This window comes from Ovis aries, chromosome 17, assembly GCF_016772045.2.
Source record: "Ovis aries strain OAR_USU_Benz2616 breed Rambouillet chromosome 17, ARS-UI_Ramb_v3.0, whole genome shotgun sequence".
Taxonomy (NCBI): Eukaryota; Metazoa; Chordata; class Mammalia; order Artiodactyla; family Bovidae; genus Ovis; species Ovis aries.
Genome location: NC_056070.1, coordinates 16,832,292 through 16,855,555, shown reverse-complemented (window position 1 = coordinate 16,855,555; position 23,264 = coordinate 16,832,292). Strand labels below are relative to the sequence as shown.

Here is a 23,264-nt window from a genome sequence, read left to right as displayed (position 1 = left end):
TCCTGGGTCTGGAAGATCCCCTGGAGAAGGGCACGGCAACCCACTCCAGTATTCTTGCCTGAAGAACCCCATGGACAGAGAAGCCTGGGGGGGCTACAGTACATGGGGTTGCAAAGAGTTGGACACGAGCGAGCAACTAACTGTTTCACTTTCACTTTCATAGATAAATAAATTGGATTTACTTCCCTCTCTCCTTTTACTTTGCAATACTGCAGTATTTTGAGTCTGTGCATGTGTGTGTTTTCCATCTTGGCAAAATGCAAATATTCACACAAAAAATGGAAAATAATGTACCTATATATGTGTTTGTTGTAACATTTTTTTTTATATGTAAAGCATGCTCTAACTTCTCTCCTTAAAAAAAATCAGATCAAAGCTGCTTGTGACAGACACACAGATGTTATATTTCAAGGGAATTGCATGGGGACACATATTAATAAATTTCTGGTGTTTTTGTCTGCAAACAATTCAGGGCAACGTCTAACTGAGGCACTACTCCCCAGGCAGCCCTGGAATGGAAGCTTCCATTGGAAAAAAAAATCATCTTTTAAGAGAAAAAGTAGTTCTTGCTGTTAGAAATATGCTAAAACAGTTTAATACAGTTCTAAGAAGGTATGAACTATATCACAGCATCATCAGGGTTTCTAGGTTCGTTTTCTTTCACTGTAAAGAGTCTGAGCTACCTTTTAAGAAATTTCTTTGTCACTAACCACTGCCAATCATATGGGAGCTAGTGAATGGAGGCAGCTGCTGGCAACCCACCGAGCTGTCAATCACACATGTATAGAAGCAAATAACCAGGATAAGAGAGAACTCGATGGGCCTTCCAATCAGGAGCAAAGTTTATTTCCCCCTCCCCCCAAATTTAAGGATATTAAAAAGCGAGACTTTCTGATAGTGTAAATGTTCTGGTAAACTAAAGGAAGAAACAAAAAACATGAAAAAAAAGAAGGTGGATACCACACCTTCTTATCTCCCCATTATAAAACCATCTTCTGACGATGCTCTCATCCCTTCAGTCCACTGCCTTCTGCTTGTTTTCTTCCCTGACACTTGCTGTTTGCCCAGCTTTTGACAATGTTTGCTGACCCTACCACTCAAAACGATGAGCTTCTCAAAGGTAAAAGCAACCTAATTTCCAAATTTCCAAATTATCAGTTTCCACCCGGCTTCTTTACCATCTCTGCAGCTGGCTGACCATCTACTGCTGCATGAAACTTTTTGCAATGTCCCTGTGCTGTTCTCCATGTCCCAGTGGGCATGTCCAGTAGGCTTCTCCTCACTAGGTCTGATGGCTCCCCTGAATCTCTATCCTGCACCCAGTGCCCAGCTCCAGATTCTGTTTGGAGCCCAGATCTGTTCCCTTTGATAAGCTCCTCCACTGTCAGTGCTCACATCACCTTGAGGTGACACTCGCATTTCTATCTCACACCCAATCGTTTCCTGAAGGTCACAAAATCCCACGGGTGAAAGAAATCTGTAGGAATCATCTCCCTGATCTCTTTACCCCATGCATGGGAAACAAAACAAGACAAGTCAACACACATAGACACACTTTGTAGTTGTTAAGTGCCATAAGAATGTCAAGTATAATATGACCCAGTCTTGCTTTCCAATGACTTCCTGAATGTCTCCACATGATTGTTATTCAAGTCCCCTGGACTTCAAATGTCCTGAGAATTTATCACCTTTCTCAGAAATCAGCTTATTTTCCTAACAGTCTTACTCCAGTGAGGAGCATTTTTATTGCTATTATTTTAGTTAAAGACTTAAAATTTGGGGATCATCTTAGGCCTTTTTTCCCAATTAAATAGAATTTATTTTTCAGAACAGTTTTAAGTTCAAAGCAAACTGAGCAGCAAGTACAGTGTTCCCACAAGTGTCTCCCAACCCTTCCAGTCTTCACCACCAGCACCCCTTCACCACCGTGGCACCTTGTTATGAGTGATCAATGAACTTACAGTGAAACATCAAATATCACTCCAAGCCCTTCGTCTATATCAGGATTCATCTTCGCGTCACATATTCTCTGGGTTTTGACACTTGGATATTGACATGAACTGACCATTACAATATCATACAGATACTAACAATCCTCTGTGTTCGCCTCTTCACCCCTCTCTCACCCTAAACCCATGGCAACATCTGATCTTTCTACTGTCCCCACTGTTTTGCCTTTTCCAGAATGTCATATAGTTGGAATCATACAGTCTGTAGCCTTTTTGGATTGACATCTCTCACTTAGTAATATGCATTTATGGTTCCTTTTCCTGGCTTTTTCTGGCTTGGTGGCTCGTTTCTTGTTAGCACTGAACAATGTTCCATTGTCTGAGAGTACCACAGTTGACTTACCCACTCACTGACGGAAGGACACCATGGTTGCTTTCAAGTTTTATTATGAGCAAAGCTGCTATAAATGTATGTATGCAGATTTTTAACTCTTTGTTTTACTCCTCTATAAACCTCCAATAATAAATCCAATATAATAATAAATATATAATAGCCAAGACTAGGAAGCAACCTAAGTATCCCTCAACAGAGGAATGGATAAAGAGGTGTGGTATATATACACAATGGAGTATTACTCAGCCATAAAAAGAATGAAATAATGCCATCTGCAGCAGCATGTATGGGCCTAAAGATTATCATACTAAGTGAAGCATGTCAGACAGAAAGTCAGATATTACATGATATCACTTACAGGTGGAATCTAAAAAACAGTATACAAATGAGCTTATTTACAAAAGCGATATGGATTCACAGACAGAAAACTTATGGTTACCAAAGAGGGAAGAGGGACAGGGGTAAACTAGAAGTTTGGGATTAACATATATCCACCACTATACATAAAATAAACTGCAAGGTCCTACTGAATAGCACAGGGAACTATATTCAGTATCTTGTAATAACCTACAATGGAAAAGAATCTGAAAAAGAATTCAGTTATATACATATAACTGAATAACATACATCTGAAACTAACACAGCATTATAAATCAACTATACTTCAATTAAAAAATAAATAATCTTTCATAACACACTGCCAATAATAAAACACTGTATACTCCTTAGAGTATGTAAACACGTAAAATATACCATTTTGTTGGTTGCAGATACTATAATTTTCTAAAATATACTGTTTTGTTGGATGCAGATATTATAAGTTCCTAACTACCAACACAGGATGGGGGTGGGCAGGACACATGAGAAGCACACACTCAAGGTCACACCGCATGAAGGTGGACATGTGTAAACTTGAGCATAGCCTTTTCTCCTTAAGTGTCAGTCTTGTCCCTCTAACTTGTCATGTCCTAATATTCTGCATCTTGAACCCTCCCTTTCCTTTTCACGTCAGCTCTCACCAGAGGGGTTCAGACAGGACCTCTTTGTCCTTTGCAAAGCCTCTCTCAGCGTTCTCCTATCCAGTTACACTCCTCTCGGTCCACCAGAGCCCTTCTCCATTTCACCGCCATGACCACATCATCCAGGGTCTTAATACACTCTGCCATCTTCCTCCCTGCTTGTGAGACCTCAGGGTCTCTTCACTGCCTGCTGAATAAAGTTCAGAGGTCTCACTGCGGTACTCGGAGCCCTCCAGCCTGGGAGCCTGTGCCTCCCTCTGAACGTTAACACTCTATGTGAACAGGCACGGCAACACCCCTGGCCTTATCTAACTTCCTCTAAGCCTTTGCCACTGAAACAAGCCTTCTGCCATGCATACCCTCCCTGTCTGGTTTTGGCACATGGCTTCCAGAGACAGGCAGCACAAGAAGAGAGGCCAGAAAGGGTTCAGAGCTGCCAGCTGCCTGCCAGGCGATCACAACAAGGATGGTAGAGAAGATGCCACAAGCCACTTTCCCAGCATCCTGCAGTTGTATCCATGCATGATTTTTTTTAAGGGAAAATAGGGACTTCTTGCTTGGAGAGCTAAGAGCCACATGCCTTGGGGCCAAAACACTCCCAAAACATAAAACAGAAACATTAGAGTAACAAATTCAATAAAGACTTAAAAGGGGGGGAATAAAATTGCCCCCAAAACTGCTGATCCTTTTTTTTTTTTGACCTCATATTTTTTGACCCAAAGAAATAAAGGTGGAAAAGGCAGTAGCTTCACTGAATATGGCACAGGACTTTTTCCTACGGGTTGTCCCAGTTATATGACACTGCCAGGCTTTTTTCCTATTTAGCTGTAGAGTTATCAAAAAACATCCAATGAAAGCAACTTGACAGCAGAGAAATATAAATATAAATATATAAGGAACTTTACCCAAGAAATGGTAATAGGGCAAATAAAGTGAGTTCAGGATTTCCTGAAACATAATTTTTGATTTTGTATAGACCACATCAACATTTTAATCTTATTTAACCAAAAGAGGCAAACACTTGGATTCAGAATGTAAATAAAAATCAGTGGTCTAGAATGAAAAGATTCATGTCAAATGTAAAATACCTTATAATCATCAAGAAAATAATTTCAGGTATTTGTGGCTCGTGCCTCTAGTTCTAGGTAGTTGATCTACAGCTCTATTCTCTAGATATGAAAAGAGATTTTTTGAAATATCACTGTCATGCTTGGTAGAAGTCTTAGAAAGACTATATTTAGTTCTTATTAGATGAAGAAAATCGACAATCAGATTGCTTTCATTTTAATGGGAATTTTACTGTAAAACTGTCTCAGAATGAGACAGGGTTTTAAAGTGATTCCTCAAGTAAGCTGTGCTCAGGATTAGAAATATGCACTAAATTTTAAATTTTCATAATTATTATCATCACCTCTCCCAGGGTCCACGCTGCACCCCCGCCCACGCCCCCCCAACCGCCCCGTTAAATTTCTCAACATATGTTTATGAGCTCAAGTGAGATTTACATACCTTCCATCTGGAAATGCATATGAAAATCTTAACATATCTCCAAGTCTGGTTAAGAGCAAATGTCTCTTTCACGTGCATTTAATATTAACCAATTCAAATGGGTTTCTGAACAGCAGATATTTAAAGTATAGAAGGTTCTCAACAGCAAGGTTATTTTCCTGGTCCTTTGATAGACCCTCTCCATGAGAAATGCTGGACTGGAAGAAACACTGGACTGGAAGAAATACAAGCTGGAATCAAGGTTGTTAGAAGGAATATCAATAACCTCAGATATGCAGGTGACATCACCCTTATGGCAGAAAGTGAAGAGGAACTAAAAAGCCTCTTGATGAAAGTGAAAGAGGAGAGCGAAAAAGTTGGCTTAAAGCTCAACATTCAGAAAACGAAGATCATGGCATCTGGTCCTATCACTTCATGGGAAATAGATGGGGAAACAGTGGAAACAGTGTCAGACTTTATATTTTTGGGCTCCAAAATCACTGCAGATGGTGAATGCAGCCATGAAATTAAAAGATGCTTACTCCTTGGAGGAAAAGTTATGAGCAACCTAGATAGCATATTCAAAAGCAGAGACATTACTTTGCCGACTAAGGTCCATCTAGTCAAGGCTATGGTTTTTCCAGTAGTCATGTACGGACATGAGAGTTGGACTGTGAAGAAGGCTGAGTGCTGAAGAATTGATGCTTTTGAACTGTGGTGTTGGAGAAGACTCTTGAGAGTCCATTGGACTGCAAGGAGATCCAACCAGTCCATTCTGAAGAAGATCAGCCCTGGGATTTCTTTGGAAGGAATGATGCTAAAGCTGAAACTCTAGTACTTTGGCCACCTCATGCGAAGAGTTGACTCATTGGAAAAGACTCTGATGCTGGGAGGGATTGGGGGCAGGAGGAGAAGGGGACGACAGAGGATGAGATGGCTGGATGGCATCATGGATCACTCGATGGACGTGAGTCTGAGTGAACTTCGGGAGTTGGTGATGGACAGGGAGGCCTGGAGTGCTGCGATTCATAGGGTCGCAAAGAGTCGGACACGACTGAGCAACTGAACTGAACTGAACTCAAGATAACAAAGAATAAAGCTTTCAATACACAAACTGACTAGGAGTTTATAGTTAGGCTCTAAATAGAGCTCGTTAAGTCAAAATTAGCCTGGCAAACTCCTTGAATCACCCATGAAGTACGATATAAATACTAATTTGCATACACTGTACCACCTGCTTGGTGGATTTATCCCCTCCTTTAACCTTCTGAAAATCACTGCTTCTCTAGATGTCCCAGCGCTCAGCTGACTCATCCACAAAGCAGTCTCTTCTCAGCTCCTTGGCCTCTGGAGACTTTTGTTGGCATGTTGGCTTGTTTTTGTTTTGTTTCAATGGCCAATGGCAAGAACAATCCTTAAACTCTCTCAAACAGATGTTTTGTAGGTTTCTCTAAATGTGTTGACTGGTCCACAGCCTCTGGTACTTTGGCTGACTCTTGTTTAGTGGGAATTTTGAGAGCCGTTTTTTTTATCTCCCTCTCTCCTCAACTCTCCAGTAGGCAAGAGTTTTACGGGTAATTTATACGCACAAGGGTTAAAATTCTGTGCTGTAAGATAAAGCCACTACAAAAGGCAGTACATGTTGGGCAACGGCTTTAGGCTGAGGAGCAAATGGGCTGGGATTCAGCCTAATCTCTGTGGCCGAAGCATTGTGCCTATGGAGGGGGGGCCTGCTCATGGAGCTTTTCAGATTTTCCCAGAGGCAATTTCTCATGAGTCCTGGCTCTAAAAAAAATCCTTCCTTTGTCCATCCTGTTTGCAATCCCTCTTTCTACCGCCCAGAGGACCAGAAGTTTGTGGGCATCTTTACGTCATTCTTTCAAAACAGGAGAACAGGACAAACTCTATAAACCGTGGCCAACCATACAATTCCAAACTACTCAGCTCAGCTCACCAATTAGTCATTTGATGTATCATTTCATGCTTTGCCTTTTTTTTTTTTTCCAGAAGCTCTTCATGATCTGAGATGTTTCATTTGATTAGATTACTGAGTAAGATCCATGGAGGGTTGAGGAGGAAGTTCTGGCTAGACTGGACCCTTCATACTGGCCATGAAAACCAAGAAACACTGCGGTTAATCTGCATTGAGCAAATAAAACATTTTTCTCGTCCTCTTTTTCTGTCGTTGGTGGTGGTGGTGGTGGGGGGGGGCGGGGCTTGCTGCACACTGAGAAGCATCCCTGAGTAGCATCAGAAATCTCAGGGGTCAGGAGGTAACAGAAGAAGAGATGCAGAATCATGAAATCTGGCTCTCCACGACTTTAGGGACTATTTTTTTTCCTTCAGCTAACAATAGAGGTAACTGGGCAATTCCGTGCCTGCAAACTGGAACGCTAAACATATGGGTAACATCGGGAAGACATCTGATAAAAGTTACAGATAATTCCACTTCAAAGACAACTGGGCTTTCTACTTCCAAATGCTTTAATCATTTGGTCCATATGCCTGTTTCCCCAACATAGGCCCTTGGGGTAACAGATGTGTCTCTCTGTTACAGGTAAAAGCCCAACATGTGGGAATCAGGTTTATCAGTAACATGCCCAAAGGTCATCAGTCTCTGGTGCCCTATACCCATACTCCACGCATGGGAGAAACTGTGAATGAGATAGACTTTCGTGACCGTGGGAGTCAAATAGGGAGACATGAGACCTAGCTGAGTCACACAGCTTGTGAACTGCTCCTGTAACTCAGAAACAGAGAAGAGTTTGCCCTGGAACTCATGCTGCATTCCTGATCTGAGCAGAATCCTGGGGCAGAAGCTGCACTGACTTACAGCAACTGGAGGCTCAGCAAACATCCTAAAACATTGGTGTCCATTTCAGAGAAGAAGGGTGACAAGAAAGAAGGGCAAAAATGGTCTCTGGGGACAGTCAGCTGGTACACAACAGGCTCAGGATCCCCTGGCACCGGGGTTTATTCTGCAGGCTGGTGGGACAACAGCTCTCTGGAAGCCTCAGATATTTTAGACGGATATTTTCTTTTATGATCCTCTTTCACGACTTCACTATTCTATCCTGCCCCTTAGAAAGAAAAGACACGGACTTGGTTACAGCGGTAATGCGGGAGACCTGCGTTCGATTCCTGGATTGGGAAGATTCCCTGGAGAAGGGAAAGACTACCCACTCCAGTAATCTGGCCTGGAGAATTCCATAGACTGTATAGTCCATGGGGTCGCAAAGAGTCGGACACAACTGAGTGACTACGGCTTTCAATGCTTTCACTAATACAAAGCTTAATGGCTATATATAGATGGAAGTGAGGTGGTGGCTTTGTAAACTTTTCGTCTGTCTGACTTGCCAGTTACAATTCATTTCTCAAGGTAAAGGCAAATGCTATACAGTAATCAAGCAAGCTTCAAAATTCTGGAATGTAATAAATAATTTTTTCTACATCCCAGCAGAAAGCTAATGTAGGGAAGCAGATTGGCTAAAATTTCAGAGAAGAAAACAATATCAAATTGAGAAAGTTCTGATTGCATTCTTGAGATTCTTTAAGTCCTTTTCATGATATATTATGCCAAAATGTTTCTACATCACCGAAACAAAGTGTGATGAAAATGTGAAAAACTATAGGTGTGTGTTGTTCTCCTCAGGTGATTGTTAAAAGCATTTATCTAAATTCATTTCCCTCAACTACTTTCCATCTAAATGTTCCACTTGGAGGGAACTGAATTCTAGCCTTACCTCTTGTACTTCCTTGGATGGATGAATCTGATCCACAGTAAATCCAGTATGGGAAGTGGTTTGCAGATTTTGTGGCACTCATTTTTACAGCTTCATTCACAGCTCCAAAATCACTGTGGATGGTGACTGAAGCCATGAAATTAAAAGACGCTTGCTCCTTGGAAGAAAAGCTATGACAAACTTAGACAGTGTATTAAAAAGTGGAGCCATCACTTTGCCCACAAAAGTGCGTATAGTCCAAGCTATGGTTTTTCCAGTAGTCGTGCATGGATGTGAGAGTTGGACCATAAAGAAGGCTGAGTGTCAAAGAATTGGTGCTTTTGAACTATGGTGTTGGAGAAGACTCTTGAGAGTCCCTTGGACAACAAGGAGATCAGACCCATTCAATCCCAAAGGAAATCAACCCTGAATATCCACTGGAAGGGTTGATACTGAAGCTGAAGCTCCAATACTTTGGCTACCTGATGCAAAGAGCCAACTCACTGGAAAAGACTCTGATGCTGGGAAAAATTGAGGGTAGGTGGAGAAGGGGACAACACAGGATGAGATGGCTGGATGGCATCACTGACTCAATAGACATGAGTTTGAGCAAGCTCCAGGAGATAGTGAAGGACAGGGAAGCCTGGTGTGCTGCAGTCCCTGGTCGTAGAGTCGGACATGACTTAGCGACTGAACAACAAGTGTCTTCTTTTGTTTGATTCATATTTATTGTGTATCTACAATGTACTCTAGTGTTGGTCAAGAGAAACAGGGGAGGTATAAATAAAATTTAAATGTGAAGGGGAAAGTGAAAGTTGCTCAGTCGTGTCCAATTCTTTGCAACCCCATTGACTATACAGTCCATGGAATTCTCCAGGCCAGAATACTGGAGTGGGTAGCCTTTCCCTTCTCCAGGGGATCTTCCCAACTGAGAGATCGAACCCTGATGTAGCCAAATTAACAGAGGTGACATTTAATATGTTTTACTCAATATATCCCAAATATTACTTTAACAGATTCATATAAAATTTTATTAGAATATTTTACTTCCTTTTTTAATATTAAGTCCTCAAAATCTAGTTTGTATTTAACAACTTCAGCATGTGTCCATTCACTATCCACATTTCAAGGTCTCCAAGCCACACACAGCTAGCAACTAACAAGTTGGACAGCATTTCTCTGGACAAACTAAAAGATAACAAATCGCCTTTGTGCTTTCCTGCCTCCCTTGTTTGCTCTGCTTCTTTGTGCCAGAAAGTTTTTCTACTTTATCCATACATCCATTTATCATTTACCATGCAATAAACCTCAGTTTATGCCAGCATATAGTTAACTGGTAAATGTATTTCATATGAAACCCTAAGAAATGCTTGCCAAAACATAACAGATATTCTTTGAAAAGCATTGCTAGGATTTTAAGCCCATGAGGAAAATTCGCAGAACCAAAAATTAGATAGGGTGGAGGTGGCAGTCCCTGAATGGCCAATGGGTTGGTCATAGGCAACTGAAAAGTTAGACTTCTATTGTAACAAAAAACAAGATGTGGCAGATACTCAAGATGCGAGTGGGAGTTGAGATCCGTCTCTAGCAATGTAACTACAGAACGGAATTTGAAAAAATATTTAAAAATAGACCTAAATAAACAAGAATAGGGGCGGGAGATGACTGGAGTTAAAATGTTCTAAGTTTCTTCTGAGAACAGGATACTTATTAGCTTTACAAATCATATATGCATTAAAAAATTTTTAAGCAAAATAAAAAAACTTAAGTGTCTTTCTATCTTTAAAATATGTACAGAAAGAGGGGACAAAAGAAACCCGATCATAACATTATGTGTCAGGCACTTTACTAGACTCTGCAATCCCTTAGAATGAACATATCAATCATCAAGGAAAGAAAACACACAGTTGATGACTAAGAAACACGGACAAATATTTATCACACATGGAGTAAAGCCACAAAGTGAGAGTATCCTGGAAGAAATTATTTGCTCTGCACAGAATGTTCATGGAAGAATTAACAAGGAATCCCACAGCTGCATAGAAATGTAATATGAGACTCATGTCAAGTGCATAGTAGTCCCGTGTGATCCATGGTGACCACGTTGGATCACCCAAGTCATTCCAACTTGATGTTCTGTGTATCAGTGCCCAGGGACATTTAGGTGGAATATGTGATTCATTTTATGTGTTCCAAGGAGGAACAAAATTAAACAACAGTCTAAACTCCAGAGCTTCTCAGACTCTTCAGAACATATCTTCTCCCAAAAGGCAATACAGGATGCAGCATATAATCTTTCGCAAATGGATTTGCTCATGTACTACTTTTTTGTCTGCCTCACAGCTGATAATGCCTTCCAGAAAAATCTGCCATGGAATATCAGTGTGAGAATCTCTGGTTTCAGTCATAGGGAAAACTCAAAGGACTTGTCAAGATGGGAAGTTGGGAACACACAGGCAAACAGATCAGAACCTCATCCATTAGTCGAAGAAGTCAAGGTCTCACAATGATAAAGAGCATGGGACTTCCCTGGCAGTCTAGTGGTTCGGACTCTGAGTTCCCAATGCAGGGGGCATAGGTTGAATCCCTCGTTGGGGAAGATCCTGTATGCCATGTGGCACAACCACAAATAACAATAAAAAGTATGCAAACCTCAAGAAAAGAAAACAGAATAATAAGGAGTGTGAAGACCCGCAGGCATTTAAGCAGGGGAGTGAGATGGAATGCCTCTGGGTCTCAGATGTGACCTATAGAGCTATGATGCGCTGTGGCTGCCATTCTCCAGACCAGATTTGAGGTGTGTGTGGGGGGGCGGTCCTTACAGTGACTTTTAGAGGCATGATTAGATGCTTTCCCCTAGTTCAACACAGACAAGGCTAACTCCTCTTATCACCTAATCACACAATCATTCCCTATTGGTGGGCCATCCAATGGAGACAAGGGAAGGAAAAAAATCCCCAAATTGAGGAATCCAGGTCATGGAGAGGTTTCCCCTGATTCTGGAACCAGTCTGGTTCAAAAGGAATTAGAGCATGTGCGTAAGCCATGATAAATGACAAACCCATCTGGAGTACACGGTGTATGATTGAGGATAAGGGCCCTAAATGTTATAGAGACAATGACTTTACTTTTTCTGAAAAGTGTCGTTTATTTTTGGAATAGGTTACATATTTCTGTTGTTCAAATGACACACAGAGACATACTCGGTTATACATTAAAAAGCCTCAATTCTGCTCTTCTTCTTCTACCTGGCTCCCATCACTTCTACAGCAGAGGCTGGGTAGCTAGCGTCTAAACTTGCTTTTTCTGCACCTTGGCACAAAAACTCCAATTCCCCGTCTCCCTCTTGATTAGCAACAGCCATGGGATTAAGTCCTGGTCAGGGGAATATGAATCACCTCCCTGCCTGGACCACAACCACCTTCCACTTCCTTCTCTTTCCCCAACTGCTGGCTGAGTGTGGACACCCAGAGAAACCTTGGAAGCCATGGAAAGTGAGCTTCTATCAGCCTTGGTCCCCGAGTGACGGAATGGGGCAGAGCACACCTCCTGACCCACTGTTTAGATTGTATGGACATATTCCAATTGTTTTAACAAGTATTGTTCAAGGACACTGGCTTAGACATTGCTTTTTTTTTTCTTATTAAAAAATTTATTTAATTGGAGGATAGTTACTCTATGAAATTGTGATGATTTCTGCCACATATCGGTATGAATTGGCCATAGGTATACAGGTGTGCCCTCCATCCTGAAGCCCCTCCACTATTTCTGCAGGTTGTCACAGAGCGGCTTTGGGTCCCTGCATCATCAAACTCGCACTGGTCATCCACTGTACATATGGTAATATATATGTTTCAATGCTATTCTCTCAAATCATCCCACCCTCTCCTTCTCCCAATGAGTCCAAAAGTCTCTTTTTACGTCTGTGTCTCCCTTGCTGCCCTGCATGTAGGATTGTTGGTACAGTCCTTCTAGATTCCATATATATATGTCAATACATGGTATTTTTAGACATTGCTTTTTAATCTTTCCTGCATTGGCATTCTTTTTTTTTTTTAATGGTAGCTCTGTTTATTGATGCCTTCCTACCAAGTCATAAACAAGCTGGAGTCTGAAGAGGTGATTGCTGTTCCCACAGAGTGAGTTGAAATTAGTATGGTAGCTCTTCTTTCAAAAGAAAACCAGTACTCTTTTAAGCATTTACTAATTATTTCATTTTAGTTCTTCATCCTTGCCCTAGTAATAGGAGCTTAGTTCAGAATTTTTTCTTCTTTTTATAAAAATTCCCAATCTACAATACTTTTTTTAAACTTTTCTATATACCTTGACAAGAACCAGAACCATGACAAGTTCTTATCCAATAGAATGTAAGCCACCAGTTCTTTAAGAATGCACTGGCATTCTTAAAGATCATCAGCTAGTTCATGAGCTTAGAGGTTTTTTTTGGTCCACTCTTGCCTAATCAAGATGCATATGTTGCCTAATCAAGATGCAAGATGTCAGAGCCACTCGGACAGGAACTGAAAGCCAGATTAGAACAGATGATGGAGGCAGGCCTGAGAATGCTCTGCTACTGACGGACACCCTGTGGAAGTCTCACCCTGCATACTGAGTGCAGAGTGTCGGGACCAGCTGGAACCCCAAAGCCCCTCAGTGGAATTAATCATATGACTGTGTGGAGCGCTAGACAACTGCTGCATTCAAACGTCACTGATGCCATGTGAAAAAAAAAAAAACCCCGATGGGTTCACATGTGGCTTTCATTAAGAGGTGGTGGCTGGAACTCCTCGCAGTCCTTGATGATTAATCTGTGATATGCATGGCTACAAACGGTGCTCGGTCGCTCAGCCAGATGTTCCTCGTGGATTCTTCCGAAGGACTGGGCCATGTCTCTGAGATCATACGCTTAGTCATTTAACTAGAGTGCTTGCTTCTGCCAGCAGCTTGACAGTTTCAGAAAGAGTAAAAGCCTGTTCCCCACCGGAAATTCCTGGAATTTTGCCATAATCATTACATATGGTGCTCTTAGGAAATTCCAGCTTTATGGCTCTTTAGATAAATGGAGTGTGAATTTTACTGTCAGGAGAGAACCCTAAAAAACAAAGTAATAAAGCAACAATGCAGTACCATGCTCTTTAATCTCCTTCTTTAAAATTAAATATCAATTACAATCTTGCGATTTATTTTCAAGCAAGAATTGTTGAGTACTTGAGCCTCTGGACTTTAGTGCTGGTGTCGGGATTATGGTGAAAATGAATGTTTCTTAATTTTAAAACACTATAAAATTCCCAAAGGTAATCTTGACACTTCATTTTATTTCATGTTTTTTTAATAGTGAAAGTATCATTTCAAATTAAAAAATCCTTGCCAGTAGAGCTCATGTGCTAAAAGGCAACCAGTTATTTATTGAACTTTATTTGATACAATGACATCAATTTAGAGAAGATTCAGAAATCAGTGATCAAAAATAACATTAAGGTTTATCAAAACTGATATCATTTATTAAAATATGCCATAATCATGAACAATAACTTGCTTTCTCCACAGGTGCTCAGGAAGCATTTGATCCTAAGAATGGCCTAGATATTTTCATAGTTTTTCTTGCAGTCACCCAAAAGTTAGCTGCATTTCAATGGAGAAGCTGGCTATATATAACTTGTGAACACACTGATATTCCCTTAGATGAAATGCTCTACAGAAACCACAGAATGCACATATTTCCTTTAAAAAAAAAGGCAAACATTTTCCCTGAATTCTATCCTGGGTACTTAGTGTGTCATCTCCTTGATGATTTGTAGAAAGGAACTCTATTCTCTTGCAATTCCAAGTAACTTGCAGATCATCTCTACGGATACAACTTATATTTTCTCAAACACCATGGGAGAGGCCATACAGTACAAACCACACATCTCTCTTCACAAACTCAAGATCAGGCATCTAAGACAGATGAGAAAACAAACTCTGTGTCGTCTCTTCAGCTCCTGTTCAATTTGTGAAGAGCTTTAAATCAGAGCACCCTGTAACACTTGTCATATGAGAAGAGTTAAAAGAAGGATGTGAGGTGAAGTGAAAGTCACCTAGTCATGTCCAACTCTTTACCACCCTAAGGACTATACAATCCATGGAATTCTCCAGGACAGAATACTGGAGTGGGTAGCCTTTTCGTTCTCCAGGGGATCAACCCAGGGATCAAACCCAGGTCTCCAGCATTGCAGGTGGATTCTTTATCAGCTGAGTCACAAGGGAAGCCCACAAGAAAGATGGTAAGGTTTTTTTTTTTTTTTTTTCCACATATAGTAGTTTGTATTTGTTAATCCCACACTCCTAATTTATCCTTGCCTGTTCCATATCTCCTTTGAAAACCTTAAGTTTGTTTCCTATGTCTGTGAGTCTATTTCTCTTTTGTATATAGATTCCTTTGTCTGATTTTTTAGATTCCACACGTTCAGTGCTATCATATAATATTTGTCTTTGTCTGACTTCACTTAGTATAATAACCTCTTTGTCCATCCATGTTGCTGCAGATAGTTATATTTCATTCTTGACAAGTTTTTATTAAAGCTTTGGTATAAAGAAAAGTTCAAAAACATTGCCCTTATTATTGCTATTGGTTTTATGGAAGGTAGATAACTTTAACAAAACACAGAACTGAATTCCTTAGTCAGTACTTATTTGGGCAGGAGAAATTACTGGTCATACATCAGCAAACCAAAGATAATTCCTTCACAAATAATGTTAAAGCTAGTCCTATAAATCAATGGAGTGAAAAGCCAAACTATAGAATGGCAGAAAATATTTGCAAATCAAATGTCAGATGAGTTAATACCCAGAATAAATAAGGAACTATAGTAACAAAAAAACAAGTGACTCAATTTAAAAATGGACAAAGAACTTCAATAGACATTCCTCCAAAAAAAAAATATACAGAAATGGCCAACAAGCATATGAAAAGATACCAAACTTTACTAATCATTAGAGAAATGCAAATCAAAACCACATTTTCACCCTCATAGCCACTAGGATGGCTACTATCAACAAAACAGAACAAAACAGAAAATAGCAACTGTCAGTGAGTATGTGGAGAAACTAATTCTTGTGCACCAATGATGAGATTGCAAAATGGTGTAGTCACTTTGGAAAATAGTATGGCAGAGTCTCAAAAATTAAAAACAGAATTATCAAATGATCCATTAATCCCAATTGTGGGTATATATCCAAAAGAACTGGAAGTAGGATCTTGATGAGATATTTGCACATCCATGTCCATAGCAGTATTATTCACAATAGCCAAGACGTAGAAGAAACCCAAGTATCCACTGACAGATAAATGAATATATACAATATGTGTGTGTGTGTGCATATGTGTGTGCTGTGTGTGTATGTGTACGCACGCGTGCTAAGTCACTTCAGTTGTATCCAGTTCTGTGTGACCCTATGGACTGTAGCCGGCCAGGCTCCTCTGTCCATGGGATTTCCCAGATAAGAATACTGGAGTGGGTTGTCATTTCCTCCTCCAGGGGATCTTCCTGACCTAGGGATCGAACCCTGTCTTAACTGACTCATTTGAAAAGACCCTGATGCTGGGAAAGATTGAAGGTGGAAGGGGAAGGGGACAACTGAGGATGAGATGGTTGGATGGCATCACTGACTCAATGGACATGAGTTTGAGTAAACTCTGGGAGCTGGTGATGGATAGTGAGACCTGGTGAGCTGCAATCCATGGGGTCACAAAGAGTCGGACACGACTGAGCAACTGAACTGAACTGAACGTTGGCAGGTGGGTTCTTTACCACTAGCGCCACCTATATACATATAATACACACACATAATGGGATACCGTACTATTCAGTCTTAAAAAGGAAGGAAATCCTGTGAACCTCGAGGACATTATGCTAAGTCAAATAAGCCGGTCACAAAAAGTCAAATGCTGTATGACTCCACTTGAATGATGTATCTCAAGTAATCAAATTCATAGAAACAGAAAGCAGAATGGTGACTTCTAGGAGCTGGGGTGAGGGGAAATGAGTTATAGTTTAATGAGTACAGAATAACAGTTTTGCAAGAAGAAAAAGTTCTAGAGATCACTTGCACAACAATGTAGATATACTTAATGTTGTTCAATTGTACACTTACAAATTGTTCAGTTGGTAATTTTTTTATAAATAAAAACTTAAAAAAATTATAAACAAAACAAAACACAGTTCTTTTGGCTGGTCTAGGAAACTAGTTATGAAAAATCCATTAGGGGACTTGCCTGGAGGTCCAGTGGTTAAGACTTTGCTTTCCAGTGCAGGAGGTGTATAGTCAATCCCTGGTCCAGAAGCTAAAATCTCACATGCCTTGTGGCCAAACACCAGAACATAAACAACAGAAACTATATTGTAACAAATTCAATAAAGACTTTAAAAATGGTCCATGTCAAAAAAAAATTAAAGAAAACTCCAGTAGAACCCTATGGCTCTCAAAGGAAGGACTAATTGCTCTTGATCTGATCAAAGCAACCTTAAGGTAATGAAAGTTATCCTTTACTTTCAAAAACACTCCACAATTTAACGCAAAAAGCCACAGTTCCGATATGTTTTTAGTAACTCTCAGGTTGTCAGGCACTTCTCCTTCCAAAGCTGAGTGAACAATAAAGGGACAAAACTGAAATTTGATGAGAGTGGAACTTAAATGTCCTCACCAAGAAACAAATGTATAAATAAATGGGTTAATCGATTAAATAAGGTGATGGATGTTTAATACTTAGATGGTGGGAATCTTTCCACAGTGTATACCAAATCACCAAGATGTATACTTTAAACATCTTACAATTTTATATGTCAGTTACACCTCAATGAAGCTGAAAATTTACAAAAAGGGACATAACTAAAAATGTTTCCTCTGAATTAGGTGTCCACTCTGGGGAATGGAGAAGCTGGTGTCTGCCCATCTCAAGTGTGCTCTCGATGTGAGACAGAATGCAAAAGGCTCCAAATCAGAGGTCCTTTCTGCTGCTGCTAACTGTTCACCCGCACAGCTGTCAAGGTCAAAAACACCTGAGTCCTCACTACAGTTTAAGAAGAGTGCCATTCAATGCTTAGTAGATGAATGGATATAAGGACACACACAAAGTTAATTATGCACTTAGTATCAATGGGGAAAAGTGCATGTGTTCCTAAGCCCCACACGGTGAGACAAGTCTAAATCCCATAAAACGGCACTGTTGCTTCAGGAGACGAAACTTGTTATCAGAACACAGCATAACAAGGCAGTGACCCTCATTAATGACTCCACTCAAGGCTATATACCCGCAATGATTCACGGGAGTCTAAGTCTGAGCACATAAGACACTCATAATGAAGTATCAAATGGATGGCATTTGGTAGTATACAAATGAACATTTAAAGTGGAAAGGCAAGGCAAGAGATAAATAAATACTAAATAGAAATAAACACTAAATATAAATGAATACAAATTTATATGTAAGTATAAATTTAAAATGAAAGTGTGGCGATTCCTTAAAAAACTGGAAATAGAACTGCCATACAACCCAGCAATCCCACTGCTGGGCATACACACCGAGGAAACCAGAATTGAAAGAGACATGTGTACCCCAGTGTTCATTGCAGCACTGTTTACAATAGCCAGGACATGGAAGCAACCTAGATGTGCATCAGCAGATGAATGGGTAAGAAAGCTGTGGTACATATACACAATGGAGTATTACTCAGACATTAAAAAGAATACATTTGAATTAGTTCTAATGAGGTGGATGAAACTGGAGCCTACTACACAGACTGAAGTAAGTCAGAAAGAAAAACACTAATACAGTATATTAACACATATATATGGAATTTAGAAAGATGGTAATGATGACCCTATATGTGAGACAGCAAAAGAGACAGAGACGTATAGAACAGACTTTTTGGACTTGGTGGGAGAAGGTGAGGGTAGGGTGATTTGAGAGAATAGCACTGAAACATGTATATTATCATATGTGAAATAGATCACCAGTCCAGGTTCGATGCATGATACAGGGCGCTCAGGAGGGCTGGTGCACTGGGATGACCCTGAGGGATGGGATGGGGAGGGAGGTGGGAAAGAGGCTCAGGATGGGGAACACATGTACACCCATGGCTGATTCATGTCAATGTATGGCAAAAACCACTACAATATTGTAAAGTAATTAGCCTCCAATTAAAAAAAAATTAATTTAAAAAAGAAATGTAACAGATATAAAAACATTAAAACAATGAAAGCACTGTATTTGGTGTGTACTAAGAAAATAATTTTCAAGATGTTTTAATAATGTCACTTCATTTCACAAGTCCTCTTTTGTGTCTGTTATATGCAAAACACTGTACTAAGCCCTCAGTCAGGCCTGGGGAACCAGGAAAGCTACATAACATAACACAATAGGGCCATCAAAGGAAGAGCTTTATCGCTGGGTTATGTGTAATGAAGTCTTAAAAGATAAAAAGGTCTAGAAAAATGAGACTTGAGAGGGAGGTGGAAAGCTGGGAGGGCTTTAGGACTAACAGAGTATCATAAACAAAGCTATAAAAGTACTTAAATGTGAAGTGTGTATGGAGAATACTAAAGATCTATGGCAAAGCATTAGGGATGAAAACAAACATATAGTACCCCTTTCCACTCTGGCAATATTTTATTTTAAATTTTGCAAGTGGGGCTGTGCTTGTCTTGTTCATTTCTGTTCTTTATAAGTTTCTGGCATATAACGGGTGCTGGTAAAGATTTGTTGAATGGGTGAAGAAAGATGAAGCTAGAGAGATAGCGGAGGGGCCAGATCATGACTGCCCTTGACTGCTAGGTTTAGTATGTGGATGTATTCTGTGTGTGGTGAAAAATGGCTAATATAACATTTACTATCTTCACCATTTTTAAGTGTACTACTCCGTACATTCATGCTGCTGTATAACATCTCCAGAAATTTTCTGAGAAATTTGGAAGAAGACAAAAAATGTGACCAATCTAATGAGACTATTGAAAGAGAAAGTGAAGTAGCTCAGTTGTATCCTCTTTGCGACCCCATGGACAGCAGCCCACCAGGCTCCTCCGCCCATGGGATTTTCCAGGCAAGAGTACTGGAGTGGGTTGCCATTTCCTTCTCCAGAGGGTCTTCCCAACCCAGGGATTGAATCCAGGTCTCCTGCATTGTAGGCAGATGCTTTTACCATCTGAGCCACCAGGGAAGTCCCAATGAGACTATTAGACCCACATTTTTCTCTGAAGGAAATGAACAGTTCAAGGTTTGGAATTTCCAAATTACTTTGAGGAATGGAAACTGTACCACTGAACAACACGAGAACATGGATTTTGTTCTGTGAGCAATAATAAGTCTCTCCAAGTTTCTGAGAAAGACTCCTGCATTTGGGAACATATGCTAACGGTGTGTTGGAGCCGCAGGCCCCAACCTTTTTGGCACCAGGGACAGTTTTCGTGGAAGACAATTTTTCCACGAATCCAGAGGAGGGGGCTGGTTTGGGGATGATTCAAGGGCATTACACTTATTGTGCACTTTATTTCTATTATTATGACATCAGCTCTACCTCAGATCATCAGGTATTCGATCCTGGAGGTTGGGGACCCCTGTGTTAGAGAATCACTTGGTTTCATGAAGGGAAAACCATGAGATGGTTAGTGAATTTCTGTTGTGAACTGGCCACATTTTATATTCCTATTTTGTTATGGAAAATCCTAAGTGCAACATTTTTGTCAGAATTGTTGATGTACAAATTTATCTGAAAAATATTGATAATGCTTACTCATGTCACGTTTAATTTTTTTTAAAAAGAAATTATTCAAAAACAATATCCTAATACCAAACAGCACAGCACAAGATAAATGTATTCTTCATTATATCTTACTTAAAAGGCCCTCGGTGCAAAAGGGCTGCAGGTCACGGACAGCTGGTCTGAATGTATTTCTAACGATCACTCCACCAGCCTGAGTCCTAGCCTTTCGCCCGTCCCCATGGTCTTGGCCCTGACCCATTATTTAGCACAGATGCATCAGCATTTCATTTATTTCCTGCATGAAATTCTTTAATACAACATAATAAGAAATGCTTATGTGGTGGTTGTAGATGAAAATTATAGACTGGTTGGTTGTCCTTATTTACTCTAATGGAAACAGTATTCTATATTTTTCTAAAGCGACATTCCATTAAAGGTTTTTTGTTTCCTTTTTTTTAAGTAAGCAAGATCACTTCTATCATTACCCTCCTACTAAATCACCATTTAGCTTTTTAGAAAGCATAAAAGCTAGTGACCATAAATGTACTACACATCCCTCAAACAGCCAATGTAAATTAAACTGCCCTACTTTTAAGTCAATACTTAATCACTTATAAAGACTAGGAGACCAATGAACAATGTTTACAGGGAAAACTTTAATGTGAGGATAAGCTAATAATAACAAAGAGAAATCAGAAATTTGGAAGAAGACAAAAAAAAAAAAAAAAAGAAAAAAACAACCAGAAGCAATCTGATGAGACTATTAGACCTGCATTTTTCTCTGAAGGAAATGAAACAGTTCAAGGCTTGGAATTTCCAAATTACTTTGAGAGCGTTTGGTCCCAGTTTTCCCCCAAAATAATATAATTTATTTTCTTTTCTCATCATATAAACAGAAGCCTGAACCATTTTTGCAATAAACTGTTAGATCAAAAATGCATTTTTCCCAAGATAGAAAGTTAAGGAACTCAACGCCAAGGACTAAATTGCTTCCATCTGTAAAAGTTGATTTCATTTTTCCTGGGAAAGATGGTATTAGCCGAAGCCAACGTCATTTGTGTAACGTTTAAGAAAGGACACGTTAATGGAAGATTAACAATGTGAATGCTAGTGGGCCACGTGTACACAGTCTTAAAAAAAAAAAATTTAAGTTCCCACCTTAGATATACCTATGTTAGAGGAACTGACCTTTCAAAACAGCCAACAGGAAAACAAGCATATATACTAACAATCTGAAATATATATTTTGCTAAGTTAAAGTACGTATAGTTTATAGAATTTAAATTATACTTGTAGCACAAGCAGAGAAAGGGCACTCAACTTTGGGGCCCCTTCCCTAGAAATCTGGGACGTCAGGCTAGTCCTTATGGAGATTCAGGTAAAGAGAATGCTTGACTGCTTCTCAGGTCCCAGAATAAAGCCCCCAAAGAGGTGGGGGTGAAGATCTCTCTCCATTCTGGGAGACACACTGGAGATAGCTGGCGGGGTGTGCTGCTGCTGCTGCTGCTGCTGCTGCTGCTAAGTCGCTTCAGTTGTGTCTGACTCCGCGACCCCATAGACGGCAGCTCACCAGGCTCCCCCGTCCCTGGGATTCTCCAGGCAAGAACACTGGAGTGGGTTGCCATTTCCTTCTCCAATGCATGAAAGTGAAAGGTGAAAGTGCAGTCGCTCAGTCGTATCAGGCCCTCAGCGACCCCATGGACTGCAGCCTACCAGGCTCCTCTGTCCGTGGGATTTGCCAGGCAAGAGTACTGGAGTGGGGTGCCATTGCCTTCTCCGTGGGGTGTGCTGAACTTTGGGATATTCCTTAGAACAAGACCTTTGGTGGTACCACTTCAGTATCTTCCATCCTGTCCAGCGGACTCAGTCCAAGAAATCAAAAAAGAAGGCTGGAAAGTCCACAGAGCTGGCAGCTTCTTTTAGTGCTCAGGCCTGAATATTTGTGTTTCCCCCAAAACTCACACCTTGGAATACTAATGCCCAATGTGATAGTGAGGAGGTGGGGCCTTTGGGAGGGGTAGAATACAACCCCCACTTGTATTCGACTAGAGACCCACGGAGCTCCCCAGCCCCTTCTACCAACTGAGGATACAAGACGTCAGTGCCCCCTTCCTGCCATGCTGGCACCCTGATCTAGGCCGTCCAGCCTGCGAGAACTGAATTTCTACTGTTTATCACTTACCCAGCTTGCGGTATTTTGTTATAGCAGCCCCAGTGCCTTGACATTTGGGGACCTAACAATAGCTTTAAAAGGAATCTCTTCCCGTTTGATGGCTACAGGAGCAGAAAAATGACTTAAAACAGCAGGAGATGGGGGAGCCGTGACCCACGAAAGGAGAGAATAAATAAAGAAACATCCTATACTCACTATAGGCCGAGGGTCTCAGATGAGACGCCCCCAAACCAGACAAAGACACAGACAAAAGCAAGGCCCTGGGGAGAAGGGAGGGGGCTCTGGGAGGTGATTTGAAGCTCCGTGTGGATGACAGATTGAGGGTTCAGGAAGTTGAGGCCCCACCCAAGATGCTGTCTACCCTTGCGAAGGATGCAAAAGCCCAAGGTACATCTGTGCGGTACCGGGAGTCGGGGGACAAAATGTGGGAGTAATGTTTACAGAAAACAACACAGAAGCACTTGGGAAAACTCACTGTACTTCTCCAGCTTTTCGTTTGGGAATCAGTACTGATGGAAGACATCCCTCGAGAGTTTGTTTAGTGAAAAGTAGGTGAAATCCAAACAGGGAGCACCACATTCTAGACAATGGTATGGAGCAAGAGAGGGAGAGGATAAGGTGGCTCAGGGGTAAAGAATCTGCCTGCCAATGCAAGAGGCATGGGTTTGATCCCTGGGTCAGGAAGATCCCCTGGGGAAGGAAATGGCAACTCACTCCAATATTCTTGCCTGTGAAATCCCATGGACAGAGGAGCCTGGCGGGCTACAGTCCACAGGGTCGT

At 40.7% G+C, this 23,264-nt stretch overlaps 1 protein-coding gene and 1 pseudogene across 4 annotated transcripts in view; both read right to left on the bottom strand.

Annotated features, from left to right (window-relative positions):
• RNF150 (ring finger protein 150) overlaps positions 1-23,264 on the bottom strand; it is a 286,972-nt gene that overhangs the window by 162,237 nt on the left and 101,471 nt on the right. The gene's annotated exons all lie outside the window — the stretch shown is intronic.
• Positions 1-23,264, bottom strand: part of LOC132658068 (regulator of nonsense transcripts 3B-like) — a 136,804-nt pseudogene that overhangs the window by 13,542 nt on the left and 99,998 nt on the right.